Source organism: Epinephelus moara, chromosome 14, assembly GCF_006386435.1.
Source record: "Epinephelus moara isolate mb chromosome 14, YSFRI_EMoa_1.0, whole genome shotgun sequence".
NCBI lineage: Eukaryota > Metazoa > Chordata > Actinopteri > Perciformes > Serranidae > Epinephelus > Epinephelus moara.
Window position 1 is genome coordinate 19,315,854 of NC_065519.1, and position 21,132 is coordinate 19,336,985.

Here is a 21,132-nt window from a genome sequence, read left to right on the forward strand (position 1 = left end):
TTTTTTGTGGTCCCTACCACAGAAATAATGGCTGGGTCAAAACAGACTAAGCTCTCAGATCGCGAGAAGATATTTAAACACACAGCCCTACACATAAATAAAAGTAGAGCAACTTGATCCTGGATTCTTGTTACGGCGTCAGGGGAGCCACTGGTCTTTGATGAGCACTACTAAAGACAGATGCATAGCAGTTGGGGGAAGCTGCGCTCGCAGGGAAAGCAGAAATTACAATGCACAGACTGACAAAGAAAGTGGGAGTAATACTGAGGAATATGAATCATTAAGCAGAGCAAATGTTTGCTCAACTTCAGTGGGACAACTCTGAAAAACTGCACCACACATTGTCATATATCAAATTACTTTTTAATTATAATGCTGTTAACTCAGTGTACCAAATGCTTGCTTAAGTTGAGTGCGTATTGTGAATTCATGAGTGCATTTTCTAAAAGCAGATGACCAGGGATTTTGTGAGGCTTACGTTTCAATTTCTGTTACCCACTGCCGCCGTCGCACACTGCCGCGTGAGAAGTAAAGGATTGTAAATAAGGCCTTTGGGGGTGTGAAAACAGATAGTGATAGAGGGAGAGAGGCAGAGAGACACAAATGAGAGAAACATACCACTAGATCCCAGTTCCTTATCCTGACTAAGCCATCTGAATCCCTCTACACCCATTTAGCTTGCTCACTCTATGGCTCTCCTGTGAGAGAGACGAGGCATTTGCCTACTTTACAGTCTTCTCACCGCACCTCGGAAAATATTGAGTTTATAGCCGCTCATCTCCATAATCAACACCATATACCCGGCAGCCTACAGGAGGGACTGCAAGCTAACAGGGGGAAAGGATTCACACTGGCTTTACCTCCCAACTCTTCCCACAAGTCACTCCTCCTGCTTTCTAAACAGAGTTTAGCAAAGCAGTCCTCGGGGCCTGATATGAGAGTAGAAATGTTTCCACAAGTCTTTGAAGCACTTCCAATGCTGTCCATCTCTGATAAGAAAACTTTAAGAGTCAAGCCTGTGGTCAACCATGTGTAGAATACGATATGGAGAATGGATATTATTCTTGTAAAAATGCTACCATCTCAGCCTCTCGGTATTTTCTACATCTTAAGGGCTCAGTGTGGAGGATTTAGTGGCATCTTTAGTGGTGAGGTTGCAGAACTCAAACTCCCATGTGCCAACCATGTAGGAGAACTACAGTGGCCGATACGAAAACCTGAATGGCCCTATCTAGAGCCAGTGTTTGGTTTGTCCTTTCTGGACTACTGTAGAACAACACATTGGACTTAGTGGATGAGGACCTGCTCTCCGTATGTAGATATAAATGGCTCATTCTAAGGTAACAAAAATGTGGTGATTCCTATTTTCAGATGATGATGCCACTTTACTAGGTACACCTTGCTAGTACCAGGTTGGACCCCTTTTGCCTTCAGAACTGCCTTAGTTCGTTGTGGCATAGATTCAGCAAGGTGCTGGAAACATTCCTCAGAGATTTCAGTCCATGATGACAAACCTCCCGTTCCACCACATCCCAAAGGTGCTCTATTGGACTGAGATCTGGTGACTGTGGAGGCCACTGGAGTACAGTGAACTTATTTCATGTTTCAAGAAACCAGTTTGAGATGATTTGAGCTTTGTGACATGGTGCGTTATCCTGCTGGAAGTAGCCATCAGAAGATGGGTACACTGTGGTCATAAAGGGATGGACACGGTCAGCAACAATACTCAGGTAGGCTGTGGTGTTTAAACCATGCTCAGTTGGTACTAAGGGGCCCAAAGTGTGCCAAGAAAATATCCCCCACACCATTACACCACCACCAGCAGCCTGAACCGTTGATACAAGGCAGGATGGATCCATGCTTTCATGTTGTTTACACCAAATTCTGACCCTACCATCTGAATGTGGCAGCAGAAATCCAGACTCATCAGACCAGGCAACGTTTTTCCAATCTTCTATTGTCCAGTTTTGGTGAGCCTGTGTGAACTGTAGCCTCAGTTTCCTGTTGTTAGCTGACAGGAGTGGCACCTGGTGTGGTCTTCTGCTGCTGTAGCCCATCTGCTTCAAGGTTGGACGTGTTGTTGGTTCAGAGATGGTCTTCTGCAGACCTTGGTTGTAACCAGTGGTTATTTGAGTTACTGTTGCCTTTCTATCATCTTGAACCAGTCTGGCCATTCTCCTCTGACCTCTGGCATCAGCAAGGCATTTTCACCCAGAGAACTGTTGCTCACTGGATATTTTCTCTTTTTCGGACCATCCTCTGTAAACCCTAGAGATGGTTGTGTGTGAAAATCCCAGGAGTTCAGCAGTTTCTGAAATACTCAGACCAGCCCGTCTGGCACCAACAACCATGCCACGTTCAAAGTCACTTAAATCACCTTTCTTCCCCATTCTGATGCTCAGTTTGAACTTCAGCAGGTCATCTTTGCCATGTCTACATGCCTCATTGCATTGAGTTGCTGCCACGTGATTGGCTAATTAGCTATTTGCATTAATGAGCAGTTGAAGAGGTGTACCTAAAACAAGACAAAGTCGACGTTTGAGTCTCTGATTATGTCAGGTGCCGTTAAAGAAACCTCATCCTCAGGACTTGAGATAGGAACAGTTCCACCTCTCTGTAAAGAGGTAAACTAAAACTGCACCAGTGACAAAAAAAGAAAAGGAAAAACATCTTGCCTTCCAAACATCCTCTACAAAGCCAAGTGATGATGTAGCTGGCTAGAGCCTGGCTGGAGCAGTTATCCATCTCGCCCTGTGCTGCCAGCTGTCAGAGTACACAGCTCCAGCTAGCCGCCAGTGGCAGGTGTAATCAATATGGACTCCACAGAGAGTTGCACTACCAGAGGCCAGTCTCCACTCTCTAACCCATCTCTGTCTCTCCAGGGGAAACAGTAGGCAGGCGGGCAGGGAGAGTACGTTTGATGTCTCCTCCGGGCCACGATGGAGCAGCCCACTATAGCTCGGTAGAAGGGAGATGATTAATCCTGCCTACTGGATGCACCATCATGTTTTGAGTTAGGGTAGACTGTTGTTTCTTTTTATCAGACTGAGGTGAGTATTGTGCTACTGCGAAAAGTTGTCTTGTTAGAAATACTGTAAAGAGGAAACAACTGTCACTTGGTGCTTATAAAGAATATTTAAGCTGAAGCACACACTGATTTTGTGCTTTAACTGTGAGGAAAAAGTCATTACTATGATAACATTTATGTCATCCTCATCTCAAGATACACATTAAGGAAGTACAAAGGATTTACAAAACAATGTATAGACTCACACAGAAGTATCCCTTTCAATCATCTCTTATGACCCACTAGAAGTGTGTGGTGGTGTATTTATCTACAGAGACTCTGTCCTCTCCCTGTATACTCATATTTCCTTTGCTCGGGATGCTTATGGGCGTATACCCCCACAGCACTCAGGTGAGGTCGGGGCTTTGCAAAAAGGTAGCATCAGTTGCCAGACAGTGAGCAGAAGGCATCCAAGAGACACAGCATCAAAATTGCAAATATAGCAGGGCGAAATGCCAAACGAGAGCAAACCTGGGGTTGGCTTTTACTTTGCCTACAAACAGTAACAGATAATCCTGCATAATATACCTTTAAAAGAACAAAACAAAACATCTAACACTACAAAAATGATAGAAACAGTCCCTTTTCAATGACAGATGCAATGGATCTTTTTTCTACAGTCATTGGTGTAGTGCTGCTGGAGCCCAAAGGAACAATGCTCTGCCACTGTTTTTTCGCCAAGTGAGGAAATAAAACATTCAGTTGGCATAATCTGGTTGAAATTCATATATATATTTGAAGCATTTGAAGATGCAATCGTCACTAAAGCATAAGTCAAGCTAGAGAGCCACTAAAAACAACTGGAATGTTTAGAGGTGTCATGTGGACAGTTAAAGGAACAGCGTGTAAGATTTAGGGAGATTTAGTGGCATCTAGTGGTGAGGTTTGCACATTGCGACCAGTTGAAACTTCTACTGATTATAATTCTTTAAGTGTTCATTTTTCAGGAGGTTTTTACTGGGAGCTGAATTATCCAGAACAAATGGACCCAATTTAAACTGGGGAACAAATGATCTACATTAAACCGGTAAAAGCGCTGTATACAGCAGTTTCACGTAAAAACAAATTGTGTTTTCCTGATGCTGCTCTTTGCGGAGGGGTGGCTAACCTACGTGGCTGGAACAAAAATATAAATAGCCCTATCTAGAGCCAGTGTTTGGTTTGTTCATTCTGGGCTACTGTAGAAAACATGATGGTGCAACATGGCGGACTCCATAGAGGAAGACTCAACCCTAAATCATAAACACTGGGCCTATAATGTGTGTTGGTTTATTCAAGATTCATGTATTAGGTAACAATGCTGGCTTATTTACGTTTTCATAGTCTGGCATATTAGACGAGTTTGACCTGCGCCTGCACTGCAACTTTCCTCAGGATGGATGGATGTATGCGGCGTATGTAAGTTAATGAAATCATTCAAAGCACAAACTACTTGTGTTTAATTCGCCTATATTACTTACTTCCACACTAATACAACCTGGTGTATCCATCACCTTTACTGTAGCTAGATGTTTGGCTTACTTCTGCATAATTTTCTCAACATGATAAAACTCTTAATATATATATATATATCTTAACATGAACAGCTGTTACATAACCTTCAAAATGAGCCACAACTTAACCATGCATGTATCCACATCTATATAAGTGGTACTTAAACAAATATCTCTACATCCTTTTTTTTCTTTGCTGGTTTTAAGTTTGTGCGTGCACCTAATTTCATATTAAAGCTATCCTACTTACATACTGTATAGAGTCATTAGTATTAATGGTAATATACGGTGATAACGGTATAGACTTATTAAAAATTCACGATGCTGTCAAGTTGTGTAGGAGTTTTGACTGATGCATCATTAGTGTTAATTCGAGAGAGGGACTGACACACACACACACACACACACACACACACACACACACACACACACACAGAGTTATCTGTGTGTGTTGCTGTGCAGAAATATAGAGATGGGGGATTGGAGGGGAAAATGTTGGTGTCACAAATGAGCATCCTGGTCTCTGGAGAGACCTCTGGCAGTCATGGGACACTCTACATGTCAGCCACACAGTGGTGGAACGCAATTATAGTATATTTACTCAAGTAACCTACTTAAGTATAGTTTTGCCTACTTGTACATAACTTGAGTATTTGTATTTTCTTTGACAGCAGTAGATGCTTGCAACTTTGCATATTTTGAAGATCATTTTTTATACAGAACACAGGCTGCTTTTAAAAAGTGATGTGCTGTTTGGTGGAAAAAAACCTCCCTCTAATCAAATCATTTTAATCTGGAATTTGAGTTTACTTCCTATATAAAATGTAAAAAAAAAAAAAAAAAAGGAATAATCTATTATATATGGTTAGGGCTGTTTGCATTAACACATTAATCACCCCCAAAAATAACACCTAAATTTTTCAAAATGCGTGCTACTGTTTTTGCTGCCGCCAGCCTTTCAGAAGCAAATGATGGCTGATTTTTAAAGCTAATGATGATAGTGATATCATACAAAACTAGAAGACCTAAGGAATCCAATGGTACCAACTATATTCTCCAGAATGGGGTCTAAATAAAGCTGCAAAGTTAGGCTACATTTTGGCAAGGGAAAAACAGCATGGCCATTTTTACAGAGGTCCCTTGACCTCTCACCTCAAGATATCTCAGTGAAAATGAGTTTTGTGGGTACCCACAAGTCTCAATTATGCACTTTTTTTTGCATGTAATCTGTTTTACAGATTTATGCGCAGAAAAACTTGACACACAGTGCTGAGCTGTGATACATTCCACTTCTATGTAGCATTTGTGACCTGCTATCCAACCAAAAAGTTCCCCTGTCCCCCGCTTAAAAAAAAAAAAGAAGACAAAAATGGATCTACAGTATGTGAGTTTTAAAGAGTTAATTGCATGCTGGTATTTTGTCTCTTTGACCTTTGATTTGAAAGAAAGAAATCTAAAAGTCAGGATCATAAAGTAAATTTCTTTGCATTCATTTGATCCCCAATCAAGACTCTATGGTAAGAATTATCTGACCATGTTAATTTGGACTTCAAAACTGTTTTCAAATGCATAATTATGGAATTTTAAACCTGCTATTAAAATGTGATGAAATGCAATTAACCATGGAAATTCAATGATTAATCATGATTTTAAAAAACTTATCATTTTACACCCATATATATTTAACTTAAAAAGAGGTTGAAATATTCCCACTGCACTGCAAAATACGATTCTTAAGATTCTGTTATGGACACACATGTCTTTATAACTAAAAAGGTACAGCTTTAAAAAGGAAAGTCACAGTCATTTCCTAACCCTTCTCAGACCTGTGGGTACACTGTCAGGCTCAGCCCACAATGACAAACTAGGAAAAACAAACAAAACACAGTCTGAAATATCAGCCATACACTTTAGTGTCCAGACCAGATGTTGCGCTAGACTTTTTCGTCTGCGGTCATTTTGACCGACAGGGTCATAAAAATCCGGTCATAATCTATTTTTACCAGTCATTTTAATTTTCGTTTTTAAATGACAATAAAGATATTCAAAGACATTTAGTTTTCATTCGTTCGTTTTTAATAAATCCAACAAGCAAGTTCAAGCAAGTTATAAAGTGTGCATTAATAAGGACATGAACGAAAAGATGAACAGACATCCACAAACCTGTGCCATTAGGCTTCGCCCTGGACACACCGGGCGGCACTAACGCGTCCGGTGTGTCTAGGGCGTTATGTAGTTATGCCTGTAGGCTCGGTGACACAAAATTAAAATTGTAATGAAGTGATTATGGTATTGAAAAATGTGTTCGGTTATGCACTGTTGTGTTTTTTTAAATTATAAACATGGTATTTTGTTCCTCAGTGCGTGCTGTTGTTATTTTATTTTGAAAATTGGCCCGATTCTTTTGTCTTTTCTGTGTCCGACTTCCTGTTTGGTACGATCCGCTCTATCTAGCTTGACAGAAGCGCTCGTGGCTCCCGTGAAAAATAGACCAGACGCCGTGCTTCGGTTCCACGTCCAGTATGTCCAGGGCGTTATGTCAACAACGCTACATGAAGCAGATGAATGACTTTTTCTCTGCAGTGTGAAAACGGCAGCTACTTAAACCACTGACTGTGCACTCCACTGCCAAGTGGGCAGGGGTGGTAATTGCAACCGGTCAAAATGACCGACGGCCTTCAGATTTTCCGGTCATTGTTGTAAAAAAAACAGTCAATGACTGAGAATATCCGGTTAACGTGACCCCTGGTCCAGACCTACGTATGTCTGCCCAGGTGACATTATGTAACAAAGTGCTGCTCCCCTACGCCAACAATTGAACATTCACTACCAACAATTTGAAGATAAAAGTAACCAAACAACAGAAGAGGGAAATTACTCCCAACAAAACTGAAACAGCATGAAAAAAACATGACATGTTACAGCAGTCAAAGGACAAAGGGAAAAAAATGTGAGTGCTATATAAGAATAAAAATATGACAAAAATTTAAATTTGGCAACACTTGTCGCACCTGTTTACGTAAATGCTTGCATATCTTTGACATATCAGGGTCTTGAAGAGTTGTCCCACATCACAGGGGAAAATTTCAACCACTACCCCCTGTGACTCTGATCTGAGGCGCAGGGCAGCACTGGATATTTAGGGGCTGGGGTAAAAATATGAAAAAGGATTGGGCTTTACTGCTGTATGAACAGTTAGATTTTGATGGTACAACTGGACACCTACAGGATGAAACCGAACTGGAAAGTGAGTTTCTCGGTTTTTGAGGGAAACAGATCATCAGTCTGAATCCTGATAGCTTGCCTTGGAGGCTGCCGTTTTCATTACAGCCACAATATGTCCAATCTTCACCCAGAGAGGCGGCAATGCTTGATGAATGAGGTTTGTGATGGCCGGAGCACTTCAAAGTTTGGACATGGAACTCTCCTGGTTGAATCATCAGTACAAGAGATGAATAACTGTTAGAAAATATCTGCTTCCTTGATTAAAAAAAACAACCAAACCAACCCAACCTGTGGAGAAGTTAATTATGACTTCCAAGGTATATTTCAGTAAGAAAAATCCAATCATAGGACTTTAAATTCTGAGTGCGCTGTGCTAATGGTGAAAGAATGCCGAAGATTGTGCTTTGATGTAAACATTCATCAGTTTAAATTATTTCACTCTCAGATTCTGGGTCATTTAGGAGCAGCAAAAACACTGACTCTAGCCTATGTTTCCCACGGGACCTGAACACAACAGCAGCCTCCTCCTAACACACAGAAGTTGTACACACAGCAAAACATACATCAAAATGAAATCTATATATCTGAAATAAACAACCAAATTAAAATGAATCAGTATTGTGGGAATAAACATCGACTATTACTTTACTGATTTTTCCAGATTTTTCCATAGTTTCTATTGTAAAATTGCAATATCACGAATTCCTAGAGGGACTGTAGTGAAGGGAGCTGCGCACATGCACGCACACACACACACACACACACACACACACACACACACACACACACACACACACACACACACACACACACACAGTAGTGCCCCTGGAGGTATTCACTTCTCCACCTAATTTAAAGTGCTCTCAATGCAGAGCAACGGAGAAGAATAAACAGTGAATTTAAAATGATCTTTCATTTTAATGACTTGTTGTTGTCTTTAAAAAATCATTTTCTGAAATGTTTTCAGGGGATCTGTGGAGGAGTCAGCTAATTTAAAATAGTGTAGATCTTGCCCGAAGACAGTTATCTTATGTATTTGCATGTACTATGCATTTTTTTCCCCCATACATTCCACTCTACATGCACGTATGGAAACACTTACGGGAGCGAGATATTTAGGTAAGCGAGCTGGGATTTCTTTTTCCAAATTCTTCGTGTCTCAGAGGCATTTGTACTTTAATTAGTACATTCTTGGTTTTGCTGTTTAGCAAGAAAGTAACTTCTGTTTGGTCTAGAATTTAGTTTGTGTTTAAAGCCAACGGTGTGGCAACAGTTCTGATTTAAAGACAGCAGAGTAAATGAAGCTTTTGTGTTGTAAAAGAGAAGACGAAGCACTTAAACAGGCAACTGTCGTCTTATCCATCAATTATGATGCCCTATTTTGTCAAACTAAAGGTTTTCGAGGCTGCTTTCTCTTCACCTAGTTTGTATGAGGGTGAGGCTTGATTAAAAGTGCCCTTAAAGTCGAGTCTCTTTACATGACTGGGGTGAAATCCCTACTTGGGATGAGGTCTACTTAGGGTTGGAAGATAAAACGTTCTCGAAACCGGATCGCAATAAAATGTATGTCGATGACGATGATAGACTACAGTCATTTTTACTCAATACGGATAGACCTGGACAGATTTAAAGAACGTGTCAGGCAGCAGAAGTTAACAGACAGCTGACAGTCAATCTTCCCTGTTGGGGATGCGCGTCATTGCACACGCCCGTTCTTTACTGCAAAGTTTGTGCTGAGATGTGTGAGTCGAGGTGAGGGGGAATTGAAAGTAGCGTGGACATAACAAAAAGACGGGAAAATGAGTAGCAGTGAAGTTGAAGAAGAGCTCATGTTATCCTCAAAAACCGACGACAATGTGGATCAAAAAGCTTGCACAACGTCAATAATTTGGAAGTGGTTTGGCTACTTGAAAGGTGACGACGCATGGACAAAGACGGTCTGCAAAATATGTCGTTGGTTGGTGCCAACCAGGACGAGAAACAACAGCAAACCTTTTCCATCACCTGGAAAGGTGGCATTTCTGTTTAAACAATCTACTGTTTATTTCTTTCAGTTATTTGACAGTAATTAGTATCTTGTTCCTAAAATGTTGAGGCAGAGGGAACTTGCTGTAGCTTTGGTTGAGGGTGAGAAGCTGTCAGTAAATAGTTTGTAGGGCACAAGGAAGCGGAGATCTGTGTGGGTACATGAGACCCTTAAAGAGAGGGTGGGTCATGGGGAGTACCACCAGTCAGTCCAGGAGCTTCTCCATGATGGCCGTTTCCAGGCATATTTTAGGATGACTCTGGGGCAGTTTGACAACATGCTGTCTATTGTCGGGACGTATCCAGCAACTGCTACCACCAGTTTCTCATCCATTGATTATCAACTGTAAACTTGTTGTGACCACCACAGAAAACCTACTGGCTCTCAAATCATCTGATTGGACAATGAGGAAAAAAAGATGACGTGGGGCGCTTTTCTGCTTTGAAATGAAGTTTTTTCAACTCGAGGAGTTCAGAGTGCTCAGGCAAAACGCCAGGCAACGAAAGTGCAGAAACGCGAGGTGTGTTGTGATGCAAAAATCACGGGCAAAGAGCTTAATTCTCATTAAAAACAATTACAAAAAGGCACTTATATGCTTTCTGTGTGATCAGAGCCTTCATCATGTTACTGTACATGCATGTCTTGCGGTACTTGAGCACCAGCAGGCCTCTACTGAATGATGGGATTCTGTGCTGTTAGGTGTATTACCTTTTAATGTTTTCACTTAAGGGTTTATCTACCATATGATTTTTTGTATATTGTTTGGACCCAGATTTTTTATTTGTTTGTGTCAATGAAATACCTAACAAACTAACTATTCTACCACAATGGCCCAGCATTCCCAGAGAGTCCTAACCAAATGGTTTTTAGTTCAAAAACAACTGAGTCATCTTTCACAAAAGACTTACAGAAAAATGCAACTGGTAAATCTCAAAAACACATGACAAAGACTGACCTCTGGGTTACCCTGAAGGAAGTCTAGCAACAAAAGGCAGGGATCTATTACAAGGTTAGGTCTATCTCACCCCTACCTCTTCACTCACACTCACACACCTACATGAACACATGCACTCATTCGTAACAGGGGAGGAAATTCCATTCCACTCTGAAATGGTGGAGATGTACAAGAGCTAAAAATAAAGGAGTGGTAATCTAGTCTGAGACCACTGACCATCAAACTGCTTTTAATATGTAAGCTAAACCAATTCTAAATCAACACTCCCACACTGAGGTAGTCCATGGATACTCGCCAATAGGCAGGTAACTGAAACACCCTCAGGGTGTAATAGTCCTCTATCTCAGTGTGATTAATATGCGCAGTGCAACATTTTAATTTGAAAAGTCACTGGTCCATTGGATTTCCGTTACAGCCATGTCAGCCCTGAGACACCCACGCTGCTCTCCAGGAGAATCTGACACCACGTTATTTGGCCAAAAAACACTCTCTTGTCTGTCCGCTCTGTCTCTTCACATGTTTTCTTTAATCTCTAAGTTGTTTCTAAACCCTTTCTCTGTCTCTTTTCCGCAGTCTTATCTTTCGTTATTTCCTGACTCGCTGTAAAGTACAAGACCTCATGAAAGCTTCAGCGGGGAGAAGCAGCCAAAAAGCAATAGATTTACTGCATGTTTTGGCGAGATCGCCGGGAGAGAGGAGCAGAGAGAAACAAGAGATTAGGAGAGGTGAGATCAAGTGGTGGTAAATTAGATGGAAAATAATCTATCTATAATCTAAAGTTTGTCTCTATGTAACCATCACTATGTAGTGGCCTTGGGCTGCCCCAACTAAGAATTTTCCTAGTCATCCAATAGTCGTCATTTAGGGCCATTAGTCGGCTAGTTGCCTGAATGTTTATGATATTCATTTAATTATTAAATGGTTTGAGTTCAAGATCTGAGAAAGAATAGTATCAGTAACATTGTTAACACTGTGCTACATTACCGAGAAATACAAAACCGTACTAATGAACCTTCATTAATATAGGCCTATATTTTATCTACAAGTGCACGTCACACACTGAGCGAGCCGCCTGTTAATGATGCTGTCGGTAAAGCAGTAATGATTGTGCTAAGTGGCTAATGGGCATGTAGCTACTTCCATGTTTCAGATGATACGTCATGTTTGTAGTCGACCAATGAAGATGAGTTTACATAACACCTTGGGTTCGTCCTTCACCTTCTCAAAATGATCCCACACTTTGGATTTCCTACCCGACATGTTATTAACTAGCCTGTGGAATAACCGCAGGTACCAGCCCTGGAAATTAGAGGCCGTACGCATGCCACATATTTAACCACCTGGAAAACCTGAGGTCAGGTGCTGGGCACTACTCTTGTGCCTTTTCTGTGCCAGTTTTCAAGGTCAAGAATTGTATAGCCTATTTACCTAAAATCCTGAGCACAGAGCTGATCTCCTTACAGGCGCTGTAGGCCTATCATCCGTGGGACAGATGTAAAGCTCTGGGTAGCCCTGATGACATGACCGACTTTTCAATTTATCAGACTGAATATTTACGGAAGAAGGTAAAGATATCTGTCGGCTGTGATTGGTTTGTAACGTGACTCCTGTCTGACTGCTGAGCGTGGCCACTTCCTGTGTCTGTCCTTTCAAATTAAATTCCCACATGGTCCAGTCATATAGGTTTTGATTCATTTCGACAAGGTGCAGCTTCTAACAGAGTTTCACATTTGCCGACCAATGAAATCTTGCAGACTAACGACCTTTCTGGTCGACTAACGTTTGGTCGATCATTAGGGGGCAGCCCTATTGTGGCCAATGGGCAATGCTGACAGCTAAGTGTAGCTTGGTAGACAAATGTTGCAAAATCTTGCATGTACAAGCCGAAGTTGTCTTCATTAAAATCTGATGTCACAAACCTCACTTGAAACTGATCTTTTAATTCACTGTGACATACCAAAACCCTGATCTCACTCTCACCAAAGTACTGTGGTCTTCAACAGTCGATGACAGGCACCAATGCTGAACTACAAAGTCAAAGGAAGGTGCATTCGGCATCTACAATGAAGACCACCACAGCTGTGTGTGTGTGTGTATGTGAGTGCTGCCTACGTGTCTTTCTATCACTTTCACTCCTATCCTCCCACACTCCTTCTCCTCCTTCCCTCTGACCTCGATTCTCTGCCCTCCTAAACGACTGATCCTTTTCCCCCTGACCTCAAACTAGTCAGACCGCTCTGAGGATGATGGATCGGTGCAACACGGTGGCCCATTTAAAGTTAAGTCTTCTACTTTACAGCGTGTCTGATGCAATAAAGCGCTCCGCCTTGCAGTGTGCAAATGTGTCAGCTACACGCATGCAACAAAGGCTCAAAGCTGGCGAAGTTTATTTAAAATTCAGGCAGTATTTATAGGATGACAATTCGCAAGCTGTTATTATACAGCATTAAGAAGACCATCATTTGGATATACTTCAAGGAGAATGTGTTGTTGCAGCCTGTAGCAGAATCCCAAGCTTGATGTCTCTTATTACTTCGAACAATTGTTTGAAAGCAGAGAGGCAGAGTTCACACCTGTTCACATGGCATTAAAAAGGCTTACTGGAGGGCTGTTCCTGACTCTAATGTTTATACCATCCTCTGCGTCGTCCCCACAGGCCACTGAAAACACTGTGGATTATTTAATAGTGCTGTATACTGATGGCAGGCTACAGTTTCACTGCCACTTTATGATCCAAAGCTGGGAAAGCTATCTTTCAGCTGAAAAAGATGGAGAAAGCATGAAGAGGAGGCATCATTCATCCCCCGTACAGTGTGCTTTGCACGCCGTCGCTACAGTTCCTTATTCCAATCTGTGGTGTACACAAGTCATGGGGCAAGACAACCTCCCTGTGCACATTAAATCTAGGTCTGCAGATAAATTGGTCGGAGCTTGGCCGGAGATTGCTTTGATTTACGGCGTAATTACAGAGTTTTGCTGCAGCATTGATATGCCCGGCTGTCTGTGCCTCGCTTCTTGTGTATGGTTAATAACAATGAAGCTGTCAGGTCTCAGAGGCAAGCAGACAGGTCTGATGTTACCGGTGGTATGATGTGTGCGGTGGCATATCTCATGTAGCAACCACAAGTCATATAGGCATGTTATATTACACTGCAGTCTCCAGTATGTCTGAGCATCCCGGCTGAGAGAGTAATCAGATAAGATAATGTAGTCAGGAGAGGGAGAGAGAGAGCAATGACTATAACGCTCATTGTCAGGATGGTAGTGCATCCCTGGGAGGGACGATCTATCACTCTCAACACTCAAACTCACATACACAGTCACGCCTCATGCACACACTCGAACACACACCCACACACAAAGTTGAGCTGGAGAGACGAGGCTGTGAGCGTTCGCAGCAGACAGGGAGGATGTTTATAAAGCTACCAGGCTCAGTGCATCTTTCAGGTTGCATTATGGGTGCTATCTAATTGGTGGTGGTGGAGGCAGAGGTGGGCCTCATTGGAGGTTCAACCAGAGGCTAGCAGTCTCACAGCATCTCAGCAGCTCGTATTTCACTGCGCTCAGTGTGCTAAGAGGGTCAGTCTGTCTGTCGCTATTACACACACACACACACACACACACACACACACACACACACACACACACACACACACACACATTGAAATGTGTGCATGCGTACTATATATGAGCAAATATACCTGCACATGCAGATTCCCAAAGTAAAAGTTATACTATACAATAGATATGCAGGGACACCACATTTACACACAAATTCACACTCCTATAGATGTATTGTGCATGTGCCACACACACATACACACTCTCAAACTTTCCTAATTCCTTCCATTGTAAGCACTTCAGTGATTTAATGTAAAGTGCTTTTCTTAATCAAGAAGATGAGTAAGTTAATCTCTTTTTAATTGTGTTGCTTTCTTAGTTAACAAACTTTAATCAGTGTTCTTACTGTAGACTTTAAAAGTCCCACCCTCAGCAAAAACATGACACGACCTCTACAGAGCAAACTGTAACAACACGATCATCATCACCATGTTTCACATTTAAGGGTCCTGACACAACGGATACAGCAAAAAGCTGTGTGACTGTGTAAGCTGTGTCACCAGGGGCTCCATAAGAGGAGATTTCATTGAGGAAAAAGGCTTGTAGCCAGTCGGCCTGGTCTGTGAGTACAATTCCAATTCATATGAGAGAACTGAACACTGAACACTATATCTTTCAGTGATCAATTAAAAAAAAGGATGATTAACACATACACATGTCAGCACTAAACTCTTTTCTGCTGCTGCTACTAATGTCCTACTTGTGTTGCAATGTTGTTCTATATGGAAATATGTCACTACTGCCTCTAGTGCTTTTAAAAATGTATGTCCTTTTATACTGCATCAGCTTTGCCTCAAGTTTCAGCACTGAATCACACATGATGATTGTGACGTTGTTGTGACTAAAAATCATGTTTAAATCATTTCTTATTTATGTGTTCAAAGAAGTCCTTTAAACTGTATGTCCTGTTTTCTTTTTCTTTTTTGAGTTTTTGTGTCTTTTTTGTGCTTAGTTGTATTTTAGGTAGACTTGTGTAACATCTTGGCCAAGAGACTACGGATGAAAAATAGCCTTTTTAATTCTGGCTTTTTTATACCATGTGTATTTATTCATTCACACTGTCCCTTCTAAACCAAACTAAACTAAACTTAACTGGTAAAAATATGTACATATTAGGGCATTAACAGAAAAGCCGATTTGTCGACGTGTCGACGTCAGTGGCACAAGTCGACACCCCCCGGGAGGAGTCGACAAGTCGTGTGTTTTTTCCCTCTCTCTCTCTCTGTGTGCTTGTGTACGGAATGCAATCGCTGCCTCTGATTGGCGTACTATAAGCGGAGCAGACTCCGCGAGGAATGTCCGCAGTCATTCGGGCTTTCATAGTCGAGCGCACTTCCGTGTTGTAGTTTCCTGTAAAAATGTCCGTGAAAAATCCCCGCGATGTGAAAAATACATGCCGAGCAGTCACTGGTGCGCAGAGCGGAGTCCGCGCGGTCGTAAAATCTGAGCTTTGCGCGCACAGGGCTTGCGGACGTCCGCGCGGACCTCCGTTGAGTCCGTTCCGTGTACGTTCTGCCCGAGTATGTTGGGGCCTTGACAGACACACATCACATGTGTGGAGATACTTCACTTTCCTCCGCCGTGTCAATGTGATGACGTCATCAAATGACTTGTCGACTCGACTTCAACTTTATTGACAGGTAAGTCGACCTGAAAAAAATCAAAGTCATTAATGCCCTAGTACATATATATAAATTCACAGGCACAGGCGCAGGTAAAAGTGACATACACGTGGGTGAGAACAAACATTTATCTTTTATTTTTCAGAATAAAACAAACAAAAATGATGTGCAGTATACGTGTAATATCATGACATCTAAATCACTATTATCACGCCACAATTCCTTTTATTTTAAAAGTCAGCGACACAAGTCAAACCTTTGACCCCGTAGTCACATTCATCACCAATGTGGATGACTCCAGCAATAAAACTTTGCAGCCTGAGGATGAGGTGTTAGCCTACATAGAGTTCAAGACACCCAAGGAGGATCCTTTTGAGGTTTTATGGCATTTTTTATTTCTCCTAGCTATTTGGGATCAGTAGGATCCAATAAGTGTAAAAAACTAAACATTGTCAACAATAATTAAGTCCCAATTTCCTCAAAAGGGGCAACAATAAAGTCCCAATGTCCTAAAACAAGACGATAATAAAGTCCCAATGTCTTCAAACGAATACTGCCTAATTAACAGTGTCTTAGCTTGTTACCGTTGCTTAGTTTCAACCCTAAAACCTGATCAGGTTTTGGACCTTGTCCACTTTTGTGTCAGGACAGCTGCAGACTGACTTGGCAGAGATGGCTGCCATCTTGTTTTTACATGGATTGGTGTATTGTGCTCTTACTACCACTAGGTGGCACAAAAAAGTGTCCACGAACAAAGAAAATAGGTCTATGCTTTACGTAGAATGAAGTATAAGGTCATGTTTGCCTGACACACCAACCCAATGGTTGGCCATCATTCAATGTCACTGTTGGTGAGCTTCTATCACCCTAGTTTTTGCGGTGTGTCTCGCACCTTTGGCCCTTGTTGGCCTTATTTCGGTCGATTAAGCATGTTGAAATCGAGAAATTGAAATCTCTCTGATTGGCGGGTTACTGCACGAGAAGAGAAACAGCAGTGAAGAAAGCAAACAAACAGCTAAAGTCAAGAGGGCATGAGACTGAAACAAACTTGTTATACGAGATAAGATTATTTTTTTGCCATTAAGCTGTTTAGCAGAAACACTTTGTGTCATTGTTCACTGACGCATGGTAAATATCCATTGTTCTTTCAACATCAGGTTGTGTTGCTAATGTGCTAATTGGCTAACTAGCATCTTGAATCCATCCTGTCGGTCTGCTGGATTCCCTTTTTTAATGACGAATACATGCCTGCTGGTATGGAGAGTTATTTCTCTCATGCAGGCACAGAACAAGCGTGCTAGTTGGCCATTGGCTGTCTACTTTGTGGTGCGTGCAAGTGCACCTTTTTGGCTGAGATACAGGCAACATGGGGCAATGCAACAGTCGCCCTTTGTTGCACTAGTTCTTTGATGTCAGTTTGGTCTACCTGGGCCTTTAATCTGTTAACGTTTATATATATTTATAATATTTGTTAAAATGCACTTGCTCCATTAAGCATGAGTGTTCAAAATCTCCACTGAAAGTTGCTGTTAGCTGGCAATATACAGAAAAACAGATTGCATTCTGTAGCTGAAAAATAGTCTCAATATGCAGATTTGGAGTGAAAGCCTAACAACATGGTACAGAAGGCATTTAATTTTGAATTAACAAGCTCAACCATGTACAATTTCAGCACACTGAGCTCTCTCTGTCTTATAGTTTTTCAATTATATTGCGCAGCTAAAAATAGAGGGCAAGATAATATTCCAACATCACCTGCACAGCAGTAGACTTTTATAACTGTTCATTACAATATATTTCATGTTTATTAGATTGCATTTTAACAACACTGACTGAGTTCATTGGATTATTATGAATTGCTGTTGCTCTTCTTTGTTTAACAAATCTTGTGTTGTTACAGCTACTCCAGTTAAAGTTCTCACAGGTATGTTCCACCTCCAGGCCATTCTCACACTATGGAGATACAGTTAAAACACTGTTTGCATCTTAAACATGGTTGGGAACACGGACAGTGAACATGATTCTGTTCACACATTTGCACTCAGATAAAAAAAAAAAAGCTCTCTGTCTGCAATATGTTTCTTCTTCTTCCTCCAGAACTGTATATTACAGCCCTTGTTGAAACCATAGACTGTAAAAATAATGGACGTAGCTACCGTGACATCACCTAATGCAGGACCAGACTGTTGAGCAGAGAGTGTAGGTCTTCACTGTGCCCTTATCTTGGATAATAACCTCAACTTTTAAAATAATAATTTCATTTAGATTTCACATAAATGAATAAAATGCTGAAATACAGGCCTACTGTATATTTTTAAAAAGTTTTCTTACACCCCTTAAAAAGACCTCGCTACTCACCATGAAGCTTTGGCAGCCCCTAGTGAAGGTCTGAACCCCCAGGTTAGGAACCAGTGCCCTAACATTTCAACTGTTTTTTTGACTCCCGTTTGTAGCCTCAAGTGCGGCACTTCAGCCGTCTCCATCTTGGTTTTTTCGGAGCCAAAAATGACCGTATTTGGGCGAGAGGCTGGCACTGTAGAGGAGCAAGGGATGGTTCGGCAGACAGCCTGTCACTCAAGGCAGCCCACCCACAAATATGCGCAACTTTAAGCCTTAATAAAGTGGATACAGGTGAGTTATGAAAAAATCCATCCCGGCCAGCATTTGTATGTAGGGCCCATATGGTTAGTAAATAGGTTGAAAAATGGGCCCTATATGGGACTGTCCATGGGTGCCATATTGGCCCTATGCTAATTGCCCACATAGATGGCTTTACTCAAGTCAGTCCCACATGGTTATGTTAGGGCTACTGGGTACCAAGTGGGTAAGAGCTCAAAATGGGCATCTTATCTAGGGCCCACTTGGGGAAACCCACCCATGTGGGAAGTTGGTATGGGGCCAATATATAACCCATGAACAACCCCATATATGGCCCATTTTTCATCCTGTTTACTACCCACGTGGGCCCCACATACCAATGTTGGCTGGGATGTCTATTAATACTGTAAAGTTGGGAAATGGGGCATTTAATAATGGGTGTCTGTGGGGACTGACTGGCTTCTGGGGGCAGCCTCAAGTGGCCATTTAAAGAACTGTAGTTTTGGCACTTCTGTGTTGTCTTCATATCTCAGTCCTGGAGGTTACCGTTTGCTTGAGACAGAGATAACTGATGACTGGTTGGTCCTTGATTTAGCATTAATATATAACAGGAGACAATATGTGAATGCTTACGTTGACATAACTTATTATTTCTTTTGTCAGCATAAGTTAGAAATGTTGGTTTGGTTGTGGGCCATAAAGCTACTGTACTTGATAACTAAGGTAACAGTCATTCCTAGGCTGCTAAAATAAGGCACTTGAACACAACACTTTCATACTCGTACAATCATATAGCAATAACTGCAGAAAGATAGGAGGGGAGAGCTGGAGGCAATAAAGGCAGGTTCTAACTGTGGCACATACAGTATGTGAAAAAGACTATGCAACAGTATCCATGTTTTATAAATGCATTTTGAAGTATTGCATTAGAACTTCCTCAACTGCACAAAAAAGTTTTTATGTTGCTTGAGATGGCTTTTGCCTTCGTTGAAAAGAGATGATGTGATAAATGGGATGTGAAAATGCCAAATAAGTTCCCACATAGCGAACACTGAACTCACATGACTGATCATCATCTTCATGTAGCCGAGGTTTAGAAGTTGCGCCTGTACTTATGCAGATAATAAAATAAAAACACAGAGGCTCTGTAGTCTGAACCAGCGTGAACCAAGACGGCAACACACTTGATTATTACTAAAGACAAAACAAAACAAAATAGCGAACAGAATTATTGCATTAATATATCATCGTCTCTGGACAGCATGAAACATGGCCAGTACTAGCTGATATGTAAGAACAATTAAAACTGAAACACATTCCTGAAGACCTCTCTCTGTTTTTCTCTTGAAGATGGATTAACTGGCCGACGCAACTTGTTTTGTTTCTGGTTCGCAACCTCTACTTCTTCTGCTCTGTTTACTTTTGGATTACAGCCATGCATAATGTGTAGCCTATCCTGCCGACTTCTGATGAAAATAGCCTAGGTTATTCACTAAAACCAGTTGATTGACATGTATTGAATTCACAGTCTTAGTTAGCTTAAAATTGCTTGACAATTCAATGGAAACATGCTTATTATCTGTAAGCAAAAAATCATGTGACTGCATTTTAGCAGAGCTCCATTTTCCCGGTCTATACAAGAAGAGTACACCAACTTTTTCAAATGGATCCACTCTTTTAAGATAATTCAGTTTTCAGGAGTAGAAAGTGTCCATAGAGGCCTTAATGAGAGAAATAAGCTGTGGCTAGTGCACATTTCCCACTAATAGACCTCTGTCTGTGTCGACTCTCTTTGTCTCTTTTCAGTCAGATTCTTTCACTGCCTTGTTTTAACTTCTACTAGATATGGATGAGTTTTTTTTTTTGAGTGCGAAGTGGCCAACTCTGTCTGATCACTGGGCTGAGCAGATCCCACTGCGAGGGACTTGAGGGGCTCGACTGTGTGATTAAGCAAGCCTTGGTTCCACCAGAGGGCCACCGGAGCAGATGTTCTCATTAAAAATGCAGGCTCTGTGAGCGAAGGAGATTGCCTTGTTCCAGGCAGAACCTGGCCGGAGGTTTAAAGCTCTCATTCCTCTCACTTGTAAGGCCAGCCAAGTTTCAGTGCCTATACACCCTCTAAGCAATGTGGCAACCGCAAGAAAAAAAATGAATTATTCCAACAGCATCATGCAATCTTGGGTTATTCTCTTTCCTTTGCTGTTAAAAGGGAAAGAGGGGATCACTTCAGTTTCTGTGTTAAAAATTAAACTTAAACCGTAAAGCTTGTGGTGTTTGAGGTTTTCCACTGTTTCTGGCATCGCTGCCTTACAGATCTCAGTCGGGTGTACTTGTTGAACATCTCATCTGGTGACTGAAGAAACGAGAAGCAAACATTTAGTATTTTCAGTCCAGTAATAAAGTGCAGACTGACTGACTATGAACACTCTGGGTTTTTAGAGCTTAAGAACAAGCTGCTGATGACAGCTTGGGATATTCCATCCTTTCCAGCTGGCACCTAGACGGAGCCTGGTACAATTAACACA